The 22,230-nt window shown below is 41.1% G+C and overlaps 1 long non-coding RNA gene across 1 annotated transcript; it reads right to left on the bottom strand.

The window, feature by feature from the left end:
- Positions 1 to 18,765: 18,765 nt before the first annotated feature.
- LOC121556240 lies at positions 18,766 to 19,207 on the bottom strand. The gene is made up of 3 exons (XR_005998123.1): positions 19,172 to 19,207; positions 18,917 to 18,970; positions 18,766 to 18,831 (listed from the first exon to the last, which is right to left on the bottom strand). It is a non-coding gene; the product is annotated as an uncharacterized LOC121556240 (long non-coding RNA).
- Between the last annotated feature and the right edge of the window lie 3,023 nt (positions 19,208 to 22,230).

Raw genomic sequence — 22,230 nt, 5'->3', positions numbered from 1 at the left:
TAAACAAAGATCTTAGGCTACGTCATATTGTGAGAGGGGGAACCGAGGCACTCAATGAAAAGGTAAGAAAGCATTCATTTTTATTTTCTTCCCTACTTAACCTCGGCTTCTCAAATGATGACCAGAAAAAGCCTGCTACACCCACCCCATCAACATGCATGCGTAATTTTTTTGAATTTTCAGGATAATGACTGAACAGAATGCAGCGAGGGTACGTTGGCTACTTTCATCTTTTGATATATTTCGTTTTTCTGACGTATGCTTTTTACACTGCATGGTCAAAGATTGAGATTTTTTTATGACAGGGTCTTGGTCACATGCTGATGTGGGCAGCGACACAGTTTCTCTTAAAGTTCCTGACTGAACTCGCAATAGAACGCATTCGAACTTTTAGGGTGACATTTTGTCAGATTTACCACAAAACTACGTTCTCCATCAGTCAGCGTAGTTGTTATTTTTTCTCTTCTTCTGCTTCTTCGCTTTTTTCTTCTTTCTCTTCTTCTTTTCATCATTCTTTCCCCTTCTGCCTTCTCTCCTGTTTTAATCAGGTTTTAAACGGCTGATTGTCAACGATGAACTACAGGGACCGGACTATGTATGCGTTATTTCTTGAAGAAATCCGTTTGTCCAAGCGCAGCGGTGGAAATCCTTTCCGGATCCTGTAAGTTCGTTAGTCACACACTGGGCTCTGCCTCTAAAGTTGACTATTAATTGCTTTTTAAATCTGATTGAATAAAACGCTTGTTTAAACCTACTTTTTAAATCGACTTTTTTGAGAATAACCCAGGATTTGCGCAAGACGCACACTTTGTATATGCTAATAGTGATGCGCTCACCCAAATGTCTTAGCCTATTAAATGTCGATAGACGCATGAAAAACGTTAACATTTAAATTACATGATTGATTAGGTATATTTCCATGTCAATTTAGTGTCAAATAATATGATGAAATCCGATTAAATTTGGTTTGATGCTTTCGTATCTGTCTTCATGGAGCCAAAACGAGCACCAGTCTACTTCAAGTCCTGCACAGCAAGAGCTGCTGCAGCTGTGTGATGCTGTCGGGATGAGGCGCAAATACCCCTTTCTTGGTTTTCTTAGCACCGGCTTTCAGCCCTCTCTGCTGGGCGTCCAAACGTGGTTTATAGCGCTGGACTGGAGCGTTAATTTTTGATTGATCTTTCAGTAGCCTATATCGTTTGTCTTTTTATAATGATGATGAAATACACACCTTGAATCAGACGTAGCCTATCTTTATAGACTGCAAATATATATTGGCTATTGTCTGTACTACATTCTTATTGGCTATTGATACCGCCTGTGTAGTACTGACTTGGCACATGGTATCGGGAGGAATTGAGTGTTTGTCCAAGATAGAAAGAGTGAGAACCAGTGGGGTAGAAGAGAGACTGTGGATGGAGATTACGAGATGGTTGGTTACACATGCAGGACAGGTGACTATGGGTATTTTGGACAAAAGTGTTTTCTGATTATTTGTTTTAGGGTCTAGAAATCTGGTTATTAAATTTAAAAAATACGAAAAGTTCCTAAATTTGAAACCAGTGCAGACTAATTTTTAGTTAAGAACCATCCAAACCATCCAGATCTATAGGCCTATGCTACACTAACTCTTTCACCAAACTCCAAATTATTCGACTGTAAAGAGTTTTCCCCAACTTTTTTGTGTGGTCTCATTAAGTGGGCATCCTGCTAAGTCTGCGGGGTTATACAGGAGCTGTCCAATCAGTGTATTTTCACGGCTTGTTAGCGACAGTTAATGAGGGCGATCCGCGCACGGACAGAATAGCTCCTCAATGTTAGATTTACCTTGTGTCAACTCGTTACTTCTAATGAAGCCATTGGAAGCTTCACAGTGAATGGAGCCGGGCGGCTGGAGCTGTAGGCTCTCTTTCTTCCGGTTCCTCTAAGGAGGGCTTTCGCTGGACTGAACTCCATGATGCGTGTATCAGATGGTGGGGGTGCTCTGAGTCATTTGGATTTCAACAAGAGAAAAGGGAAGTGTGTGTGTGTGTGTGTGTGTGTGTGTGTGTGTGAAAGAAATCACCCGTGTAATATCGCAAGCTGCTATCGTGTATTAGCCTACTTGGTCAATCAGGTTTGACGTGTCAGTTTGCCTCTCCAACAGCTCCACACATGCAGGCGCTCCCTGTGCTTTCTCTTGGCCGGGTCCCTGTGTGCTTTAAGTCGAATCAACAACACATCATTACCTCTCAATTCAGGGAAAACAGCGTAGTTTCTCAAATGCCTTTCCAAGTGTGCTTCCCCTCACTATTCCTGCCCACTGGGGCACCACTTAAAAATCAATTAGTCTTTCATTTCCTCAAGTAAATTAGACTATGTGAGTCATATGGGCTAATAGAATCAGATGTAGCCTTCTATATTGGATTGAACAATACACTAATTAATATGAAATAACTCATCATGCTTTAAGGACACGGAGATGTAGGTTTAGATCAAATAAACACGAGAGTCAGTTTATCAAAAGTTTGTCGATGTTAGGTTTATGTGAAAGTATAGTTTTATACAAGTCTTTGGGCGACATAAACAATACCTACAGTTGTGACACTGCTTTCTGAAAAAAATATGTTTATTAAAAGTAGCCTATGGAATGTATACAGCATAATCACATTGCATTATATACTCACTTACCTACATTTCTGTGTCTTCTAGTTGATCATTTCAGGCTATAAGCAACTGGTTCATGCTTTTTAACACACTGATTTTCATTAGAAATCAGTAAAACAGACCTATAACAATGTTGGTTTTTAGTCCATTGTATGAAACATATGCTGTTGCATTGTGCCCTTGCCAAGGAACAGCAACACGACACACCAACGCTGGAAGTGTCGATGATCACTCTTCCAGGTGTTTGGCTAGAGCGCTTTATGCAGAAATAATATAATGGATGCATCGCTCATGGCCCTGGGCTTAACATATGATGCTCCAATAACACTCAATATTCCCTAGGCCTTGCTCTTCAATGCCATTAGGAAACGCTGAAGATAATATTTTCAAATGGCAAAAAAGTTTCATTAATTTTTTATTTATTTAACTAGGCAAGTCAGTTAAGAACAAATTCTTATTTAAAATGACGGCCTACACCGGCCAAACCCAGACGAAGCTGGGCCAATTGTGCGCCACCCTATGGGACTCCCAATCACGGCCGGTTGTGATACAGCCTGGAATCAAACCAGGGGGTCTGTAGTGACGCCTCAAGCACTGAGATGCAGTGCCTTAGACCACATTTTACATTTTAGTCATTTAGCAGACGCTCTTATCCGGAGCGACTTACAGTTAGTGAGTGCATACATTATTTTTTTCATACTGACCCCCCGTGGGAATCGAACCCACAACCCTGGCGTTGCAAACGCCATGCTCTACCAACTGAGCTACATCCCTGCCGGCCATTCCCTCCCCTACCCTGGACGACGCTGGGCCAATTGTGCGCCGCCCCATGGGTCTCCCGGTCGCGGCCGGCTACAACAGAGCCTGGATTCGAACCTGGATCTCTAGTGGCACAGCTAGCACAGCGATGCAGTGCCTTAGACCACTGCGCCACTCGGGAGCCAAGGTTGTCACAACAGATGATATCTCAGATGTTTTTTTGAAATTCATTTTGCCATAACATGCAATGAGATTGTAAACCCAACCCTCTCATCACCATTCAGTTGATCAAGACCATTTGACCACATAATTTAACAGTTATATATATGTAGAAAATATATATATATATATATATATACAGTGGGGAAAAAAAGTATTTAGTCAGTCACCAATTGTGCAAGTTCTCCCACTTAAAAAGATGAGAGAGGCCTGTAATTTTCATCATAGGTACACGTCAACTATGAGAGACAAATTGAGATTTTTTTTCTCCAGAAAATCACATTGTAGGATTTTTAATGAATTTATTTGCAAATTATGGTGGAAAATAAGTATTTGGTCACCTACAAACAAGCAAGATTTCTGCTCTCACAGACCTGTAACTTCTTCTTTAAGAGGCTCCTCTGTCCTCCACTCGTTACCTGTATTAATGGCACCTGTTTGAACTTGTTATCAGTATAAAAGACACCTGTCCACAACCTCAAACAGTCACACTCCAAACTCCACTATGGCAAAGACCAAAGAGCTGTCAAAGGACACCAGAAACAAAATTGTAGACCTGCACCAGGCTGGGAAGACTGAATCTGCAATAGGTAAGCAGCTTGGTTTGAAGAAATCAACTGTGGGAGCAATTATTAAGAAATGGAAGACATACAAGACCACTGATAATCTCCCTCGATCTGGGGCTCCACGCAAGATCTCACCCCGTGGGGTCAAAATGATCACAAGAACGGTGAGCAAAAATCCCAGAACCACACGGGGGGACCTAGTGAGTGACCTGCAGAGAGCTGGGACCAAAGTAACAAAGCCTACCATCAGTAACACACTACGCCGCCAGGGACTCAAATCCTGCAGTGCCAGACGTGTCCCCCTGCTTAAGCCAGTACATGTCCAGGCCCGTCTGAAGTTTGCTAGAGTGCATTTGGATGATCCAGAAGAGGACTGGGAGAATGTCATATGGTCAGATGAAACCAAAATATAACTTTTTGGTAAAAACTCAAGTCGTCGTGTTTGGAGGACAAAGAATGCTGAGTTGCATCCAAAGAACACCATACCTACTGTGAAGCATGGGGGTGGAAACATCATGCTTTGGGGCTGTTTTTCTGCAAAGGGACCAGGACGACTGATCCGTGTAAAGGAAAGAATGAATGGGGCCATGTATCGTGAGATTTTGAGTGAAAACCTCCTTCCATCAGCAAGGGAATTGAAGATTAAACGTGGCTGGGTCTTTCAGCATGACAATGATCCCAAACACACCGCCCGGGCAACGAAGGAGTGGCTTCGTAAGAAGCATTTCAAGGTCCTGGAGTGGCCTAGCCAGTCTCCAGATCTCAACCCCATAGAAAATCTTTGGAGGGAGTTGAAAGTCCGTGTTGCCCAGCGACAGCCCCGAAACCTGAAGGATCTGGAGAAGGTCTGTAGGGAGGAGTGGGCCAAAATCCCTGCTGCAGTGTGTGCAAACCTGGTCAAGACCTACAGGAAACATATGATCTCTGTAATTGCAAACAAAGGTTTCTGTACCAAATATTAAATTCTGCTTTTCTGATGTATCAAAAACTTATGTCATGCATTAAAATGCAAATTAATTACTTAAAAATGTGATTTTCTTGATTTTTGTTTTAGATTCAGTCTCTCACAGTTGAAGTGTACCTATGATAAAAATTACAGACCTTTACATGCTTTGTAAGTAGGAAAACCTGCAAAATCGGCAGCGTATCAAATACTTGTTCTCCCCACTGTATATAGTAGGCGTAGTAGTAGTAGACTAATGACAAATGATGCTGATATGGCCCATCTTGTTACTAATATCCCATGGCGTTGGTAATATAAGTAATATTGCCTACATTGTGTGCTACTAATATGTATTTTTATAACTGTAATACTATTAGCCATTTCATAATCATTTAATGTAGGCTATTATGTCTATCATATACAGCATCTGTAGTGCTTGGCAGTTCCTCTGTCAAATTCGATCAGGGTGCTAAACCTGTGATGCAGATGTGAATACTGGAGCTGTTGCTATAATTACCCAAGACAAGCTGGAATATCGCAGTAAAACCCCTTCATCTGAGAAGGCATCTTGTCGACAGGCAAGTCGTGTCCAATCTTATTTTACATGGAAGCCCATGAGCAACGCCAGACTGTATTTGTGTACAGAAGTGATGTGTATAGGTTATATGTCTGAGAATACTATTGTTGACCTATTTTACATAACCCTATAATATAGTCTAGCAACCGCATAGCCTTCAACACTTTGAGGTAACACCTATGCTTTATCTGCTACAAGAGTATTAACTGTCCACTAAGTCACGCATGGTGAGCCAAAAGGAAAGGAGACCTAGGCCTATTTCATCTTGTAGTTGCTTGCCACATTCACTTGACCTGTTTGAGCACTGTCTGGCAGCCTCTCTGTGCGTCATGGGTAAATGCTTTTATTAAAGCTTTATATCGTTATCGACCATTGTGAGCAATCCATAGGCCTACAGATCCATAACATGGCAGCATGAGTACGCGCCCTGAAGGTTAGGCTACTGTGTGTCACCCGCGATTCTGTCAGTGTCTCACACATTTGATTGTTTCAGTGTTTGTGGTACGCAACGAGTAAAAGTCTAAATGCTGCAGCGATTAGCCTCACTCCGTCTTGAGTCCACCTTTTGACATCACTCCACTCAATTGCCTGTTTACCCTTGAGTCAAGCTTAAGTAACCACGAAGCAGTGAACTATATATAAAAATCAACAGGTAGTGATAGTTCTCTTATCTCATGCTCATTATCAGCTTTCAAATAGGGAAACATTGTTTGCCCTATGTAGTTGTGTGTTTAGCATACATCAGCCAGGTCACCCTTGGTACAAGTCAGTATTCCACAACCATCCATGTCTGAGGACATCGGGGATGATGTGGAAACCGGCCACTAGGGGCAACAGCGAGCGAGCGCTGTTACTTTCAAGTAGGTTTCGGTTTTACTAGGACGTTGTGGACAGGATGGCAGATGGAAGCATCTGCCTCTGATTCCAACAGTTGCAAGATCGAATCCAGTGATAGAATGTTTGTTTTTTAGATTTTTGTTTTAAGCCTATCCCAAACCTTAATCCTTACCTTAACTATTCAGAGTCAATACAAAACCTTAAGATTTCGGAGTTAATTCCTAAACTTAACCTTAAACACTTCAAAATGTGACATTTGCAACAACTTCGAAATGTGACGTTTGAGAAACATGGATGAAAGTCTAATTCTGATGTGAGAATGTGAGAGCTAGTTGCAGACATACTACTAGGACATTTTGGAATTCGTTCTTGTTGGGATAGGTTCATGGATAGGTTTGGGGTAAGTTCCATCTTAATCAAGTCAATTCAATATATTAGTTGAAAAACAAAACACTGACCATGGTGGGGTTTTCTTTCTTCTTTTTTGTCTTGGTGGTAGATCAGCTTTAATATAGCAGATAGATTGTAACTTCCATCAATGTAATTGTCTGCATCACTTCCAATCCCACATATGTTTTTTTCTCTAGCATATATATATATATATTTATATATATATACACATACACCACCGTTCAAAAGTTTGGGGTCACTTAGAAATGTCCTTGTTTTCGAAAGAAAATTATTTTTTTTGTCCATTAAAATAACATCAAATTGATCAGAAATACAGTGTAGACATTGTTAATGTTGTAAATGGCTATTGTAGCTGGAAACGGCTGATTTTTAATGGAATATCTACATAGGCATACAGAGGCCCATTATCAGCAACCATCAGTCCTGTGTTCCAATGGCACGTTGTGTTTGCTAATCCAAGTTTATCATTTAAAAAACCTAATTGATCATTAGAAAACCCTTTTGCAATTATGTTAGCACAGCTGAAAACTGTTGTGCTGATTAAAGAAGCAATAAAACTGTCCTTCTTGAGACTAGTTGAGTATCTGGAGCATCAGCAATTGTGGGTTCGATTACAGGCTCAAAATGGCCAGAAACATAGAACTTTCTTCTGAAACTCGTCAGTTTATTATTGTTCTGAGAAATGAATGCCATTCCATGCGAGAAACTAATAACAACAAGATAACTAATGTAAAGTTTACTGTGTCCATAATAAGTATACAGGTTATAGGTTGAGAGCTTTTGTGAAAGAGCACAGTTAGCTTCTATAGGCCATATCTTTCTAACAGGATGGACATCATGAAAATGATCGGAGAGGTTGAGGGTAGAGGAAGTTCACGAGTAAAAACAAACAAAATAGAATTATTGTCAAATTGACTGTGTCCATAAAATGTATATAGTATGTATAAGCTGGAAGTAAAGGCCGAAGCGTTGTTGTTCACTAGTTTACTCCAATTAGGGAAGGGATGGTGGGGTTGGAAAGTAATGAAGGGAAATATATATTTTTTAAAGGATATGTATATATATATACAATGGGGAGAACAAGTATTTGATACACTGCCGATTTTGCAGGTTTTCCTACTTACAAAGCATGTAGAGGTCTGTTATTTTTATCATAGGTACACTTCAACTGTGAGAGACGGAAATCCAGAAAATCACATTGTATGATTTTTAAGTAATTAATTTGCATTTTATTGCATGACATAAGTATTTGATCACCTACCAACCAGTAAGAATTCCGGCTCTCACAGACCTGTTAGTTTTTCTTTAAGAAGCCCTCCTGTTCTCCACTCATTACCTGTATTAACTGCACCTGTTTGAACTCGTTACCTGTATAAAAGACACCTGTCCACACACTCAATCAAACAGACTCCAACCTCCCCACAATGGCCAAGACCAGAGAGCTGTGTAAGGACATCAGGGATAAAATTGTAGACCTGCACAAGGCTGGGATGGGCTACAGGACAATAAGCAAGCAGCTTGGTGAGAAGGCAACAACTGTTGGCGCAATTATTAGAAAATGGAAGAAGTTCAAGATGACGGTCAATCACCATCGGTCTGGGGCTCCATGCAAGATCTCACCTCGTGGGGCATCAATGATCATGAGGAAGGTGAGGGATCAGCCCAGAACTACACGGCAGGACCTGGTCAATGACCTGAAAAGAGCTGGGACCACAGTCTCAAAGAAAACTATTAGTAACACACTACGCCGTCATGGATTAAAATCCTGCAGCGCACGCCAGGTCCCCCTGCTCAAGAAAGCACATATACAGGGCCGTCTGAAGTTTGCCAATGAACATCTGAATGATTCAGAGGAGAACTGGGTGAAAGTGTTGTGGTCAGATGAGACCAAAATGGAGCTCTTTGGCATCAACTCAACTCGCCGTGTTTGGAGGAGGAGGAATGCTGCCTATGACCCCAAGAACACCATCCCCACCGTCAAACATGGAGATGGAAACATTATGCTTTGGGGGTGTTTTTCTGATAAGGGGACAGGACAACTTCACCGCATCAAGGGAGGATGGACGGGGCCATGTACCGTCAAATCTTGGGGGAGAACCTCCTTCCCTCAGCCAGGGCATTGAAAATGGGTCGTGGATGGGTATTCCAGCATGACAATGACCCAAAACACACGGCCAAGGCAACAAAGGAGTGGCTCAAGAAGAAGCACAATAAGGTCCTTGAGTGGCCTAGCCAGTCTCTTGACCTTAATCCCATAGAAAATCTGTGGAGGGAGCTGAAGGTTTGAGTTGCCAAACGTCAGCCTCAAAACCTTAATGACTTGGAGAAGATCTGCAAAGAGGAGTGGAACAAAATACCTCCTGAGATGTGTGCAAACCTGGTGGCCAACTATAAGAAACGTCTGACCTCTGTGATTGCCAACAAGGGTTTTGCCACCAAGTCCTAAGCCATGTTTTGCAGAGGGGTCAAATACTTTTTTCCCTCATTCAAATGTAAATCAATTTATAACATTTTTGACATGCGTTTTTCTGGATTTTTTGTTGTTATTCTGTCTCTCACTGTTCATATAAACCTACCATTAAAATTATAGACTGTTCATGTCTTTGTCAGTGGGCAAACGTACAAAATCAGCAGGGGAACAAATACTTTTTTTCCTCATTGTATTTCATTTGGGATATGTATTCCGAGTATATCCACATCAGCATCATACCATTTTATTGGTAAACTACATTGTAATGTAAAAATTGTATTTGTTAGTGATCCAATACGTAATATAGTACATTTATCATAATTTGGTTGTAATCCAGAGAGGTTAGAAAATGTATCTAAATCCTCTATGAGGCTGTGTAGGGATTCAAGTTGTGGATTTAAAAGAAAACATGAATCATCAACATACAATGACACCTTTGTTTTTAAGACCTTGATTTCTAATCCCTTGATATTATTGTTGGATCTGATTTTAATAGCTAACATTTTGATGGCCATAATAAATAGACATACCGATAGTGGACAACCTTGTTTCACTCCTCTTGACAGTTTAAAACCTTCTCAGAAATAGCCATTATTTACTATTTTACACCTAGGGTTACTATACATGATTTTAACCCATTTTATAAGAGATTCTCCCAAATTGGAATGCTCTAGGCATTTACATATAAACTCCAGTCGTACTTTATCAAATGCCTTTTCGAAGTCTGCTATGAATAGCAGGCCTGGTTTCCCAGATTTATCATAGTGTTCTATTGTTTCCAGTACTTGCCTTATATTATCTCCAATGTATCGTCCATGTAAAAAACCTTTCTGATTAGAATGAATGATGTCCGACAATACCTTTTTAATTCTATGCGCTATACATTTTGCTAGAATTTTTGCATCACAACACTGAAGTGTAAGGGGCCTCCAATTGTTTTAATGGACTGGATCTTTATATTTCCCACTTGTATCCTGTTTCAGTAATAATGAAATCAGACCTTCTTCTTGAGTGTCTGATAATCTACCATTTACAAAGGAGTGGTTAAAACATGCTAATAACGGTCCTCCTGAGCATATCAAAAAAGGTTGAGACCGTGGTGATCTATGAGTTGTTTCCAATTCAATATGATCATGATCGACTGAATTAAAATGGAATTTTAATTGTTATTCTGTCTCTCACTGTTCATATAAACCTACCATTAAAATTATAGACTGTTCATGTCTTTGTCAGTGGGCAAACGTACAAAATCAGCAGGGGAACAAATACTTTTTTTCCTCATTGTATTTCATTTGGGATATGTATTCCGAGTATATCCACATCAGCATCATACCATTTTATTGGTAAACTACATTGTAATGTAAAAATTGTATTTGTTAGTGATCCAATACGTAATATAGTACATTTATCATAATTTGGTTGTAATCCAGAGAGGTTAGAAAATGTATCTAAATCCTCTATGAGGCTGTGTAGGGATTCAAGTTGTGGATTTAAAAGAAAACATGAATCATCAACATACAATGACACCTTTGTTTTTAAGACCTTGATTTCTAATCCCTTGATATTATTGTTGGATCTGATTTTAATAGCTAACATTTTGATGGCCATAATAAATAGACATACCGATAGTGGACAACCTTGTTTCACTCCTCTTGACAGTTTAAAACCTTCTCAGAAATAGCCATTATTTACTATTTTACACCTAGGGTTACTATACATGATTTTAACCCATTTTATAAGAGATTCTGTCTGATTAGAATGAATGATGTCCGACAATACCTTTTTAATTCTATGCGCTATACATTTTGCTAGAATTTTTGCATCACAACACTGAAGTGTAAGGGGCCTCCAATTGTTTTAATGGACTGGATCTTTATATTTCCCACTTGTATCCTGTTTCAGTAATAATGAAATCAGACCTTCTTCTTGAGTGTCTGATAATCTACCATTTACAAAGGAGTGGTTAAAACATGCTAATAACGGTCCTCCTGAGCATATCAAAAAAGGTTGAGACCGTGGTGATCTATGAGTTGTTTCCAATTCAATATGATCATGATCGACTGAATTCAAATGGAATTGACAATCTTTCCATATCTGAGCAACTCAGCAGACCTCATACAAGTGGTTGATCAGTTGCTTCTCTGAAGTTTGGTAGCTAATATCTTCATCTTATGTAAACTTAGTTAGCCTTATTTTCCCACTGGCTAGTGTATCACATATTGTAGCAGAGAGCTATGTGCAAATGGGCATGAATCCCTGACCTAAAAATGACGTTCATCCAAGCCTGATTGCTTGTCAATTCAATGGAGAAAATGGTCAACCCATTGCTGTAAATTGATATCACATAATCTATAGCGTAGAAATGGGATCAACATGATTTTTCAACTCATGGTTGACATTATGAAACAGGAAAATATATAAATAACTTACTTTTCTCCAATCTTTTTCAAAATATATTCTCATTTAAAAGTTTACGTTCGTCCATAGCCTAGTTTCCTGTTGCCATTAGCCCATATCTAGCACTTTCTGTGGTCAACAGCTGACTTTGAGTTGGCGGGAACGGGTCCATCACGGTCAGTGGCTCCGTTTGGCAGGCGAGATCAATAGAGGACGTCTGGAGCACACCAGGAAAGACAACGAGCTGCATAGCTGTGACAGGTACAAGCCCTGCGTACCGCCCTGTGTCGCTGCCAGGGGAGAGGGGTCGCCTCCATGTGCATGGCCCCTAGATCAACAGGTAGGCCGACCACCGCACTACACAGGACAGTGCAGGAAATTAACGCAGGGTAGAAATAATGATGTTTCATCAATGGACCATACTCACACACTCACTATGTTGTTGAAATGCTCTCTACTTTAATTAGCACTTTTGCTAGTAGTTTGTTACTAAACATATTATTGGGTTAACCCTACAGGTGTGATGTTTAGGGTGTCAGCCTTTCACGCCAGCAACCCTGTTTTGCTTCCCTGGCCCGACGAAAGCTACACTGGTGCAAGAAGTAGGATGGCAGTCGTGAGGCCATCGGAAGTCACGGCTAGACTCGTGTGGGGGCCGTGGTGGGTTGAAGCACGGGGATGTCCTATACAGCCCAAGATCCCAGTATACGGTATATATACGGTATACAGCCCAAGATCCCGGTATACAGTATATACACGGTATACAGCCCAAGATCCCGGTATACGATATATATACGGTATACAGCCCAAGATCCCGGTATACGGTATATATACGGTATACAGCCCAAGTTCCAGGTATATGGTATATATACGGTATACAGCCCAAGATCCCGGTATACAGTATATACACGGTATACAGCCCAAGATCCCGGTATACGATATATATACGGTATACAGCCCAAGATCCCGGTATATGGTATATATACGGTATACAGCCCAAGTTCCAGGTATACGGTATATACACGGTATACAGCCCAAGATCCCGGTATACGGTATATATACGGTATACAGCCCAAGTTCCAGGTATACGGTATATACACGGTATACAGCCCAAGATCCAGGTATACGATATATATATACGGTATACAGCCCAAGATCCCGGTATACGATATATATACGGTATACAGCCCAAGATCCCGGTATATGGTATATACATGGTATACAGCCCAAGATCCAGGTATACGGTATATACACGGTATACAGCCCAAGATCCTGGTATACGATATATATACGGTATACAGCCCAAGATCCCGGTATACGGTATATATACGGTATACAGCCCAAGTTCCAGGTATACGGTATATACACGGTATACAGCCCAAGATCCAGGTATACGATATATATACGGTATACAGCCCAAGATCCCGGTATACGATATATATACGGTATACAGCCCAAGATCCCGGTATATGGTATATACATGGTATACAGCCCAAGATCCAGGTATACGGTATATACACGGTATACAGCCCAAGATCCTGGTATACGGTATATATACGGTATACAGCCCAAGATCCCGGTATACGGTATATACACAGTATGCAGCCCAAGATCCCGGTATACGGTATACAGTCCAAGCCTACTTTTTAACACTATGGTTTCTGATCTCTTACTTCTGTAAAGAACTTCAAGTGTGGGAAAATAACAGGCCTAATTTTTGCACCCTAGTCAGTTGTCCCAGTTGCCTGCTTGGTCATACACCAAGTCAGAACCATACAATGGAAAAGCCCACATTAAAGAAGCTGTTCGAAGGGGGCAGTGTAGCGGTCTTTGCTATATTAGCCACGTTATAATTCCCACCAGGTGGGTTAAACCTATTGGTGCGATGCTTAGGGCGTTCGCCTTTAATATCAGCGACCTGTGTTCGCAACAATACAGGGATAGTTCACCCAAATTACAAAAGTATATATTGGTTTCCTTACCCTGTAAGCAGTCCATGGACAAGGTATGACAGCAATACATTGTGGTTTAGTTTTCCTGGCACTGTTTCCAAATGCTAACTTTAGCATTTGTGGCACAAATACAATGCAAGTCATCAAATCCAATCACATTTTTTTTGGTCGCATACACAGATTTGCAGATGTTATCGCAGGTACAGCGAAATGCTAATGTTTCTAGCTCCAACAGTGCAGTAATATCTAGCAATACAATAACAGTACACACATAACCCAAAAAGTAAAAGGGATGGCTGGAGATGGAAGCTGTTTGTCAGTCTCTCGGTCCCAGCTTTGATGCACCTGTACTGTCTCTGTCTGCTAGATGGTAGCGGGTTGAACAGGCCGTGGCTCGGGTGGCTGAAGTCCTTGATGATCTTCTTGGCCTTCCTGTGACACCGGGTGCTGTAGATGTCCTGGAGGGCAGGCAGTGTTCCCCCGGTGATGCGTTGGGCTGACCGCACCACCCTCTGGAGAGCCATGCTGTTGCGGGTGGTGCAGTTGCCGTACCAGGCGTTCAAATTAGTGGATTCGGCTATTTCAGCCACACCCGTTGCTGACAGGTGTATAAAATCGAGCACACATCCATGCAATCTCCATAGACAAACATTGGCAGTAGAATGGCCTTACTGAAGAGTTCAGTGACTTTCAACGTGGCACCGTCATAGGATGCCACCTTTCCAACAATCCAGCTAACAAAATTATGATCCAGGACGTGACCACAAAGTTATTTTAGTCCCTACATAAGTCATGATAACGTTATTGTGAAGCGTGCCTTCTACGTAGCTGTGGTGTCCACTGACAAAACTTACGTCCCAAGTCTTTTCAGGACGTAGAAATGTGGGGGATTTTAAACAGTTAAATAACGTTATTCAGTAACATTATAAGAGATGTCCTTGAATCTTCTCTGAACGTGCCTTATTGGTACTGTAGGCACCCACCGACCAAAGTTACGTTCCCAATGGTTACCAGAAACTGCATTTTGTGGGGCTCTCAATGTATTTTGACGTTTAGCAACGTTATGAGGTTGACATAAAAATTATGTTTTCATGAAACTTCTCCTAGATGTACCTGTGGTGTCAGTTGACACAAGTTACATCGCAAGTCACTTCAGGACGTTGAAATGAGTGGGCCCCTGAATATCTAATGTTTTTACCCCCTTTTCGTCATATTGGTATGGCCTCGGCAAAGGTCGAGAGCTGTGCATCCTCCGAAACACAACCCCGCCAAGCCGCACTGCTTCTTGACACAATGCATGCTTTTTTCCCCTTTTTTTCTCCCTTTATTACTTTCCAACCCCACCACCCTTCCCTACTCGGAGTAAACTAGTGAACAACAATGCTTAGGCATCTACTTCCAGCTTATACCTACTATCTACATTTTATGGACACAGTCAATTTTACAATAATTATATTTTGTTTGTTTTTTCTCCTGAACGTCCTCTACTCTCAACCTCTCCGATTATTTTCATGATGTCCATCCGGTTTGCTTCTATATGCCATGTCTTTCTAACTGTGCTCTTTCACAAAAGCTCCCAACCTACAACCTATATACTTATTATGGACACAGTATGCTTACATTATTAGCTATCTTTGTTATTATTTGTTGTTATTTGTTATTAGTCCCATCCTTCAACTCTATTCAATACCTCCCATCTATCTCTTAACACCATCCATATAGGATTTATATTTGCCATATACATTTCAACTGTACTGTGATGTCTTACAAAAGTTCTGAACCTTTCTATTCTCATTGTTTCTACAGATTGTGAATTGAAAATAAACATTTTTGCTAAAAGTATTATTATGTTATTGATCTATTGACTATGACTTTTCAGATCACCCAGTAATGCTATCTGCAAGGTTAGCTCCAGGTAAATATTGCAATCCTTTAGCTATTCCTGGACCTGTGTCCAAAAACAAGCTACAAATGGACAGTACCAAAACAAATGATCTAATGATTCTGTCTCTTCGCAGCAAAATCTGCAGAGCTTGGAAGCAAGAATTTTATATAATAATTTAAATTGAAAGATTCTAAATTGAATGCTTAATCTGGAAGCCAGCCGCACCAACGTGTCAGAGAAAACACTGTACAGCTGGCGACCGTGTCAGCATGCATGCGCCCGGGCTGCCACAGGAGTTGCTACAGCGCGATGGGACAAGGACATCCCTGCTGGCCAAACCTTCCCCTAACGACGCTGGGCCAATTGTACGTCACCTCAAGGGTCTCATTGTCACGGCTGGCTGTGACACAGACAGGTATCGAACCAGCATCTGTAGCAACGCAGCTTGCACTGCGATGCAGCGTCTTAGACCACTGCGCCACTCGGGAGGCCCCTTAAAATACGTAATTTAATCTACCTAATCTACCCTGAACATATACACAGTATCCTGTCGGTAGGTGTCCACTGACGAAATATGCAAAATTCCAGAAAATAAGAAGTTATATTTTTTTTAAATGTGTTTACTTAAACTGTATCACTATAGATTCGTAAACAAAATCACAGCAATAAACTCACAAAATAACAAGTCAGTAAAAACATGAACACTGCACTCCAATGAAGAACTGTAAAACTGCTTAAAGCTAAAAGTGAATAGCTATGTTATGTTTATTCAGTTGCTACTGCTCCATCCTCATCATGTCTCTTCCTCGACCCGCTCCTGGAAGTCACAATAACACAAATTGGTCATTATTTTCCGTAAACAAATTATCAAAATGCCGGTTTAACGTCCACTCCCTACTACATTCCTTTTGTACTAGCACAATAATTTAGCTACACTGACCAACTGGATTAAAGTGAAGTAAAAAAAAAAAAAAAAAGGTCATTAAGTGTTATTTTTATTCATACCTTTCTCTTACTCTTGAGTCGAGCTGGTGCATGTTTGAGAGCGTCTGCTATTTTGTCATCTACCTCTTGGTATGTAGCCTTGGGGTGTGCTTTCAGCTCCTATCTTGTGAAAAAGAATTGAAATGGTACATTCCATGTCCTATCTTTACTTTTCCACCTATGCTGGCTGAGACAGAGGTTGGGTATTGTACCTCTCTTCCCTCATAGTCAGTTTTGGCCATGAGACCTCTTAACAGGTGGTATGATTTCACATTTAATTTGTAACTGCCTTGTTACTGATTTAATTCATTTCAAATTTTAATAAATACACATTTGACTTACCATCACTTGACCAATAATACTATCTACAAAATAATAATAAATAATAAACTTGTGCATTTTCTTACTTGTGACAGCATCATAGATTGATAGTTCATTAAATACCCACTTACCCATCCTGCCCACAGCTCCTCTGTCCACAGCACCTCTGTCCACAGCTTCTCTGTCCACAGCTCCCCTGTCCACAGCTTCTCTGTCCACAGCTCCTCTGTCCACAGCTTCTCTGTCCACAGCTTCTCTGTCCACAGCTCCTCTGTCCGCAGCTCCCCTGTCCGCAGCTCCCCTGTCCGCAGCTCCTCTGTCCGCAGCTCCTCTGTCCGCAGCTCCTCTGTCCGCAGCTCCTCTGTCCGCAGCTCCTCTGTCCACAGCTCCCCTGTCCACAGCTCCTCTGTCCACAGCACCAATGTCCACAGCTCCCCTGTCCACAGCTTCTCTGTCCACAGCTCCCCTGTCCACAGCTCCTCTGTCCACAGCTCCCCTGTCCACAGCTCCTCTGTCCACAGCTCCTCTGTCCACAGCTCCTCTGTCCACAGCTCCTCTGTCCACAGCTCCTCTGTCCGCAGCTCCCCTGTCCATAGCTCCTCTGTCCACAGCTCCTCTGTCCACAGCTCCTCTGTCCACAGCTCCTCTGTCCACAGCTCCTCTGTCCACAGCTCCTCTGTTACAATTTTTCTCATATTTCGTCTGATTCCTGAGCCCAGGTCCAGGCCACAGCAGAAGGTCAGGTATTGGATCTGTCATTATGGCCACTTTTGTGCTCCATCAATCTATCACCACCCACAGTGTTTCCTCTGTCACTTGCAATGGCATCATCGAAACCAATCTACTATTATTTTGTAGATAGTATTATTGGTCAAGTGATGGTAAGTCAAATGTGTATTTATTAAAATTTCAAATGAATTAAATCAGTAACAAGGCAGTGTGAAATCCTACCACCTGTTAAGATCGGAGAGAGAGGACAAAGGAAAGGTGAAGGAGAGAGGTCTAAAGAATCCAACTCATTTCTGTGTTCCTCAGCTAAGACAGCTGGCCATACAGTTCTGATTGATAGTCATGAGAAATCAATCCAAACACTAAAAACTGCATTTCGTTGACATTAAGATATTTGGATTCAATAATATTGCAGGTTGCAATCTTCTCTCAAATCTGGTCGCATTCAAGTGGCTCTTGATGAACAGCAAACTTGTTTTTGTCAATTGCTGTTCAAATACGTGATGTAGATTATTTTATTTTTTACAAACAGATACATTTTAAATGGCCATCCCTACCATTTTCTTTCAATAGTGGGAGTCTTTAAGTGTTTCACAGATATCCTTCAGTTCCTCATTTGTTTCTGCTGGGTTTTGCAGCATTTCAAGTTTCCCCAAGGATTCCAACTCCTTTGGCTGCCGGGCCTCTATGGCCTCTATAACTTGGTTCAGAGCAGTCTTGAATTCTGTATGCATCATCTCCAGTTCCACCATGATGATGATGATGGTGATGATGATGGTGATGATGATGATAATCTCCAGTTTCACCATTATCTTCATCTCCACTGCTTGAAGATCTACAAAATAATAAAGACAACAGTTTTGCTGCAAGCAGCGTGATGATACAAGCCATGAGTACCAGGCAGGACATGTATCAAGGCCATGTGAAATACCTCGATCAAAATATCCACCCTTCATATATATTAGTAGTATTGATAACCATATAGCTGCTGACAGCCATACAATTTTGAATTGATGTTGATAATACAAGAGAAGCAACATTTTGTAACATATAGGCTAGCATAATATACCTTTAATGTATCCAGCGGGCATCTCAGAAGCCACAGGCTCATCAAGCAGGGATGGCAGCTCTTGGTCTAAAATCTAAGTAACAAATCATGTTGTTATTTAAACTTTCTACATTTACGATTTCGAGATCAATATCTTGAAGGCTAAAGAAACCTGATTCTGATGCTCTGTCTTGGCCAGCTTCTTCCTGGCTGCCACTTGGACTAACTGAGAAAACAGAAGGAAAAAAAGTAAGTATTTGGAAAGTTCTAACAGTATGCACAAAGTAGTAATATGACTTTAAATAACCTAATATACAAAAATGTGATGGTAATTGCATTCTATTGAGTGGCTTTGAAAGGTTTGTAAAGCTATAATACTTCATACAATTAAATTGTTTACCCTAACAAACTACAACCAGACACTTACTGTCGCTCTGGCTTGAGGTGGCACATGGCCTCAAGTTCTCTGCATCTGCAACTTCAGAGAATATCACAGATGTCAAACCATTACCACATTTACAGTACACACTTAACAGATTTTCCTGTCCATCCCATACAGTTGGTGGGAACAGAACTTTGAGAAAGTAGTAGTAGTTGGTAGGGTATTTTCAAAGACACTGGCTCTTGAAGTTGCTAATAGAAAAAAAAGAAGAACTGTTACACTTTGGTAATGTGACTAATAATCAAGCATGTCAAGATCAGATGGGTGTGGTAATTTCTTGTCATATCAACTGTCATTAGGTTATGATTTCATGCCGTCTCTACAATTTAAGACTAGTACTTGCATTAACTGTAAGCTTTTCTTCACCCACATACTTGAATATGTGTCAAACTTACCATCAACTTGCTGATTATACATTTAATGACCTAGTAGCCTAATGCAGGATCTTACCACTAGGAGCTGGTGGAAGCTGGGGCACTGGAAGCTGGGCTTGTCTTCTTCTGGAGTGCTTCACTTCCATCATCATCTTACGAAGTACAATACAAAAAAATAATAATTTATTTCATCTACTTCCTGATGCATGTAATACACACAATGGAATAAGAGCGCTTAAGAAATCCTCACCAGGTGGCTCTACACGGAATCTGATTGGATTAGTCACCGCCCTCTTCGCTGGTTCCTCGTCAGATGCAACATTGGAGGTGTCAACCCCCCGTTTGTCTCGTTGCTTTGTCACAGAGTAATTGTCTGTACGTGCAATAAACATAGTCATAAATACTTTCCTATTAACACTGGCAAAACAGGTTATTGAGTATTTGTAATTCACATGGTAATACTTTCAGCAAATACATATAGTACTTAAGAGGGGGAAGATACTGACTCTACTGACCAGGAGTGGGTTGCACCAGTTAGACGCTAATAAGGTGTAAGAGATACAGAGAGGGAAAAAAGTATTTGATCCCCTGCTGATTTTGTACGTTTGCCCACTGACAAAGAAATGATCAGTCTATAATTTTAATGGTAGGTTTATTTGAACAGTGAGAGACAGAATAACAACAAAAAAATCAAGAAAAACGCATGTAAAAAATGTTATAAATTGATTTGCATTTTAATGAGGGAAATAAGTATTTGACCCCCTCTCAATCAGAAAGATTTCTGGCTCCCAGGTGTCTTTTATACAGGTAACGAGCTGAGATTAGGAGCACACTCTTAAAGGGAGTGCTCCTAATCTCAGCTTGTTACCTGTATAAAAGACACCTGTCCACAGAAGCAATCAATCAATAAGATTCCTAACTCTCCACCATGGCCAAGACCAAAGAGCTCTCCAAGGATGTCAGGGACAAGATTGTAGACCTACACAAGGCTGGAATGGGCTACAAGACCATCGCCAAGCAGCTTGGTGAGAAGGTGACAACAGTTGGTGCGATTATTCGCAAATGGAAGAAACACAAAATAACTGTCAATCTCCCTCGGCCTGGGGCTTCATGCAAGATCTCACCTCGTGGAGTTGCAATGATCATGAAAACGGTGAGGAATCAGCCCAGAACTACACGGGAGGATCTTGTCAATGATCTCAAGAAAGCTGGGACCATAGTCACCAAGAAAACAATTGGTAACACACTACGTCGTGAAGGACTGAAATCCTGCAGCGCCCGCTAGGTACCCCTGCTCAAGAAAGCACATATACAGGGCCGTCTGAAGTTTGCCAATGAACATCTGAATGATTCAGAGGAGAACTGGGTGAAAGTGTTGTGGTCAGATGAGACCAAAATGGAGCTCTTTGGCATCAACTCAACTCGCCGTGTTTGGAGGAGGAGGAATGCTGCCTATGACCCCAAGAACACCATCCCCACGTCAAACATGGAGGTGTAAACATTACGCTTTAGGGGTGTTTTTCTGATAAGGGGACAGGACAACTTCACTGCATCAAAGGGACGATGGATAGGGCCATGTACCGTCAAATCTTGGGTGAGAAACTCCTTCCCTTAGCCAGGGCATTGAAAATGGGTCGTGGATGGGTATTCCAGCATGACAATGACCAAAAACACATGGCCAAGGCAACAAAGGAGTGGCTCAAGAAGAAGCACATTAAGGTCCTGGAGTGGCCTAGCCAGTGGAGGGAGCTGAAGGTTCGAGTTGCCAAACATCAGGCTCGAAACCTTAATGACTTGGAGAAGATCTGCAAAGAGGAGTGGGACAAAATCCCTCCTGAGATGTGTGCAAACCTGGTGGCCAACTACAAGAAACGTCTGACCTCTGTGATTGCCAACAAGGGTTTTGCCACCAAGTACTAAGTCATGTTTTGCAGAGGGGTCAAATACTTATTTCCCTCATTAAAATGCAAATCAATTTTGCATGTCAACATTTTTGACATGAGTTTTTCTGGATTTTTTTGTTGTTATTCTGTCTCTCACTGTTCAAATAAACCTACCATTTGCCAGTGGGCAAACGTACAAAATCAGCAGGGGATCAAATACTTTTTTCCCTCACTGTAAATTGGACCTACCTACGGCCAACGTAATTATTTAGAAAATTGAACAAGATGCGACATGACTAGTTATGAAACACTTACCTTGGAAACTAGTTATAGATTTATACTTTACGTCTACCCCACATTACACTTAGCTTTTGCTACGCCAGGGTGTAAAAACTATTACGTACAACCAGGTGGTGACACAGGTTTACACCTGGCTTAGAACATATTCTATGCTGGAACTAGCCTTGCATATAGGAGTATGTTCAACTCATGCAACCTGCTCCAGAGCCAAGCATACATGGCAATATAAACGGGAGTGGATGGATACAGTAAAATATTATTTTACCAGTGGATGAAAAGATGGAAATTCTGTACTTCTCCCATTACATTTACATTTACGTCATTTAGCAGACGCTCTTATCCAGAGCGACTTACAAATTGGTGCATTCACCCTATAGCCAGTGGGTTAGCCACTTTACCAATTTTTTTTTTGTATTATTATAATTTTTTTATATATATATATATTTTTTTGGGGGGGGGGGGTAGAAGGATTACTTTATCCTATCCC

This window comes from Coregonus clupeaformis, unplaced genomic scaffold (assembly GCF_020615455.1).
Source record: "Coregonus clupeaformis isolate EN_2021a unplaced genomic scaffold, ASM2061545v1 scaf0056, whole genome shotgun sequence".
Lineage (NCBI taxonomy): Eukaryota > Metazoa > Chordata > Actinopteri > Salmoniformes > Salmonidae > Coregonus > Coregonus clupeaformis.
Note: the sequence above shows the minus strand (reverse complement) of the source record. Positions and strands in the feature narration are given on the sequence as shown.